Source organism: Gavialis gangeticus, unplaced genomic scaffold (genome assembly GCF_001723915.1).
Source record: "Gavialis gangeticus isolate Ggan-Ray unplaced genomic scaffold, GavGan_comp1, whole genome shotgun sequence".
In the NCBI taxonomy this organism is placed as follows: domain Eukaryota; kingdom Metazoa; phylum Chordata; order Crocodylia; family Gavialidae; genus Gavialis; species Gavialis gangeticus.
The window spans coordinates 45,122,237-45,126,962 of record NW_017728997.1 but is presented as its reverse complement, the minus strand read 5'-3'; the positions used below and the strand labels follow the sequence as shown (position 1 = coordinate 45,126,962).

The 4,726-nt window shown below is 45.3% G+C and overlaps 1 protein-coding gene across 3 annotated transcripts in view; it reads right to left on the bottom strand.

The window, feature by feature from the left end:
- CENPP (centromere protein P) overlaps positions 1-4,726 on the bottom strand; it is a 484,341-nt gene that overhangs the window by 10,438 nt on the left and 469,177 nt on the right. The gene's annotated exons all lie outside the window — the stretch shown is intronic.

The following is a 4,726-nucleotide window of genomic DNA, read 5'->3' as shown; positions in this document are numbered from 1 at the left end:
TTTGGGGGAGACGCTGTTTCCCCTAGCGCCCGCTGGCATAACAAGAAGCAATGGGCACAAGTTGATGGAGAGGAGGTATAGATTGGACATCCGCAAGAACTACTTCACAGTTAGGGCGGCTAGGAGCTGGAACCAACTTCCAAGGGAAGTGGTGCTGGCCCCTACCCTGGGGGTCTTTAAGAAGAGGCTGGATGCCTACCTGGCTGGACTCAAATGAGTCCCGTTTCTTGTTTTGGGGTTTTGTTGTTCTCTCGCCCTGGCGGGGGGGTCGGGCTAGAAGATCTACTAGGTCCCTTCCGACCCTAAATCTATGAAACTATGAAACTATGAATATGAGCCAACAGTGTGCCCTTCTTGCCAGAAAGGCTAATGGCATACTGGGCTACATTAGTAGGAGTGATGACAGCAGATCGAGGGAAGTGATTATTCCTCTCTATTGGGCACTGGTGAAGCCACATCTGGAGTACTGTGTCCAGTTTTTTGTCCCCCACTACAGAAAGGATGTGGACAAATTGGAGACAGTTCAATAAAAATGGATACATAACTTGCGAGTAGAGGCTGATGATGGTGGTGGCAAATGACAGAACAAGGAGCAATGGTCTCAAGATGCAGCAGGAGAAGTTTAGGTTAGATATTAGGAAAAAGCTCTCTCACTAGGAGGGTAGTAAAACACTGAAATAGGCTACCAAGCGATAGAGGTACACCCGATATATTGGTCCATAATGGGTCAAGGCTGATAGAAGGAAAATTGACATTATTGGCAATCGGCTTTTTTTGGCCAGTGTAGCTGATAATGTCACTGATAAATGCTGTGTGCATGCACAGTCACAGCACACACGCAGCTAAGAATGCAGCCCAGCAGTTTGGAGATCAGCATCTGTCCAGTAAGTCTGTGGGGGGGGAAGGAGTCTGGGGGAGGGAAGGGGTGTGATGGGGGCAGATCGAGGCCTCTAGAGTGAGGGAGGGAATGGGGCTGGAGCTGGGGTTGGGGCAGGTGCTGCCCAGCCAGGGTAGGGTGCAGGATGGAGTTGCAGGTGGCTCGTTTGGGGGTCACAGTGGGGTGGGGAGTGAAGGCAGCTCCCCGTTGCTCTACACACTTCCAGAGGAGGCATGGGGGTCATGTGCCCCCCAGCTTTATGTGTGGGGTGAGGGCAGGCTGTCTGCTGCAGACTTGGGGCCAGGGGTTGCGCTGGACTCTTCATGGTGGTGGAGCTGGGCTAGGGCTGCGCTTGGGGTAGGGTGGCCGGCAGCAGCACTGGGAGAGGCGGGTATGAGTTGGGCTACAGCCACCCCAAAATTCCTCGTAGCTACCCCTCCCAGTGCCACCACCACCCACCCTGCCCCTGCCTGCCCCAAGCACAGCCCAGGCCCAGCCAGTCTGCTGGGAAGAGGCCAGCACAGTCTCTGGCCCAAAGCCCACAGGCACTTGCCCCATACTCCATTGCTCCGCACACAAATCCGGGGGGCACATGCCCCCATGCTACTACCTCCAGAGGGTGTGTCCTGTGGCAGGGTGCCTCCTCTCCTCCCCACCCTTCTGCAGGCCCCGGATGAGCTGCCTGTGGCTATAGAAACATAGACATTTATGGTATCCTCATTAATTCTCAGTGTCATGTGAAACTACAAGGCACGCTCTCTAAGCTTCATTGTATATACATGAGTAATTCTACTTAATTCTATTTTATATTTTAATTAGTAAAGATTATAATCCTCGAATAGCCTCCCTGCACTACCTGGGCAAGTGGCAGCAGGGCAGACCCCCCACTCCCAACTCTGATGTGGGCACGGCAGCACTGGGAGTGGGGGCTATTGCCCTGCTGCCGCTTGCCAAGCTGTGGGGGTGGGTGGGGGTCAGGATGTGAGCATGGCTTGCTCCAGCAGAAAGGGACTCCACCCCAGCTTGGCAGCTTGTCCCAGCCCCAGTTCCTCCCCCCTCCACCCACCACAACAGAGTTACCAGGTGGAGGCAGCTGTGTCCAGCATAGTGAGGGCTGCTGCCTGTTTAGTCTATGGCTGAATCTCCGAAGTGGCACCAAATCTTTAGATCTGATTTGGCTGAATCGAATCAGGACAATGATCTGAATCTCTGAATCGAAGCACTGTCCCTCTGAATTGGCTGAATCCAAATCCAAAGCAAATACTTGCCACCTCGCACAAGCCTAATAGTGACTCACTGATCTGTTAGTAGTACTAAACTCATGTAAGGACAGGTTTAATGACTACAACATGTCACGATGAAGCCCTCAACTTCTGTGATAAATAACCATGTAAAAACACTCTGGTGTCAACAAAGCCCTAATCTTGCTGCACAAGTATATTTTGCTCTTTCTAAAGCACTGGTTCTCAACTGGGTTGGCATGGCAAACTGGGATGCCATGAGCCCCTTTCAAGACTAATGGTATCAGCTACGCTGATGCAACCAGGTAAAACTGCCTTCGGTGCCTGTTTTCAGGAAGGTTTGTGCAGAGCCAGACCAGGAAGTGGCTGTGGCAGCAGCATGAGCCTGCATTAGGTTTATGAAAAACCTACACAGAGCAGTTTTACCAGTAGCGGTAGCACAGCAACCTGGAGATAAAGTAGGTGGGCTGAGACATTAGAACTGTGGCTGTCACCTGGGATGCCACTAATTTCAGAAAAGTTATGGAGAGGTGCCTTGAGTCTAGTGTATCAAGTCTTTTCTTCATTATAATATTCTGTCAGCATAAATATCTTGGCAGAGGGGTGCATATATAACCCCCCCCGATCTCACAGTTGATGCAACTGTGGCAGAAACCACTCTCTCATATGGATGCAACTCTTCTGGCAAACCTGCTGCCGCCCAAATGAGCTGGTGTAATTCTGACAACAGAAAAACTCTTTCTGCCATCCCAGCTGCATCTACACAAGAGGGCTGGCTACCACGGTACTATTAATTAAAGCAGCAGCAGCACTGGAATACAGACTAAACCTTGAGGGAGTAAATTTTACCATCAATAACTTTTATTCAGCTCAAGTGAATTCCACAATCTGATATCAGTTTGTATAGAAGCAAGATTTGAACTTCAGGAGTGAGTAAAAAATTCTGTAAGAAGCAGGTTTACTAGCTCAGACACTATAGTGGCTGCTTAGAGATGTGGAAAAAAAATGGTACTTTAAGCTCGGTGTACTCCTACACTGAGCGCAGCGCATGCCCAGAAGAGGCATCACATTAGTTTAACTCAGATCACCCAATGCCTGTATAGATCAGGTGCTTCAGTGGTGCTTTTTGGTGCTTTTATCTAATAGCTGATTGAATCAGTTTTTGATAAAAGCGGCAAAAAGCCTCACTGAAGCACCCAATCTGTACAGACATTGCAGAGCTGGGTTGAACTAATGCGCTTCCTCTTCTGGTAAAGAGCTGTTTTGGTTGGGTTTTTTTTCCACATCTGTCAGTGTCCTTTAAGCCCTAAGTGGAGCACTAGTCTTAGCCTGCATCCCCACAAGATGCATCAAATTTTTATGACAATTTAAGTCAGCATGTGGACTTTAAAAAACTGTAGAGAGAACCAGTGACTCTCAAACTGAATTATATTGCGGCTGTTGCTTCACTGTAATTATTAAAGGAGGTAACAGAGGTCATTTCTAAGCTTTATTTTTAGTGACTAAATGGAAAATTTATCTTATAATCTAAAGGAATGATTAAGGTGAACATGTACCAAATCCTTCACTGGGGTCCTCTTGTTGTTATGGTCCGACTGTTGATGTCCACATAGAAATAGAGGACTGAAAGAGGCCTCCCAGATTCTTAAATACAATTCCCAGCAATGGCAGAAACCATTTATCCAGAGTCCTTTCACACACCACTGCCTGAAAGCACCATATGAAAACCAATGTCGCACAGGTAAAAAGTAGGTGAGATAAAGGAGATATCGTGTGCTCTGTCACTGCTATACCAGAAAACTTACTAGGTCAATGACCACTACTGCTTTATTTCTTAATCTTACTATCTATATTTCCTAAAGGAGATACACAGTTCAATAACAGACTTTTTTGTCTTCCTTCCAATTATATCACTTGCAATTCAAAGAGAGGAGTTTTTGTCACTATTTTTCTCTAATTACCTGCTGATACTAAAGGTAGATAAAATATGTGATACATTGGAACTACAACAGTTTCTGTTCCCAAGGAGTTTTCTCTTAATTTGTAGCGTACTTCTCTGGGTGTTTAATACAGTATTAAACAAGTTTCAAAAATTCTTGCTCTTCATTTAAAAAAATCATAGAAAAAATCTTTTGGCTAAGAGATAAGATTCTATCTGAATTTTAATATTGCCTCTATTTAGCTGGCTTAAGAGGCAACCATTTCTCAGGGACTGAGAGACCATAAACCCAATGAGGTTTTGTTGGATGTTCATATAACAGTTAAAATGACAGACCCATAAAATCAATAACAAGATGGTATTCTATACATAATGTAAATTGGTGGTATCCATTCCAACTTTCCATTCCAACTTTCATCTAAATTAAAACACACAAAATATTAGGAATATTTAATACTGTAGAAAATATATCAGACATTTAATAATTAAACTACTATTTTTAGACTTTGAAATAAATTACATTAATATGAGAGTAGTACTGATTTCAACACTGCATTTCTTGAAAGGTTATTTAAACATCTCACAATAAATCTTAAGAGTCATCAAATCTATCCTTTCCTAAAGGCTGACATTTACATTTCTTTTTGAGGCATTTTCATAAAATACACA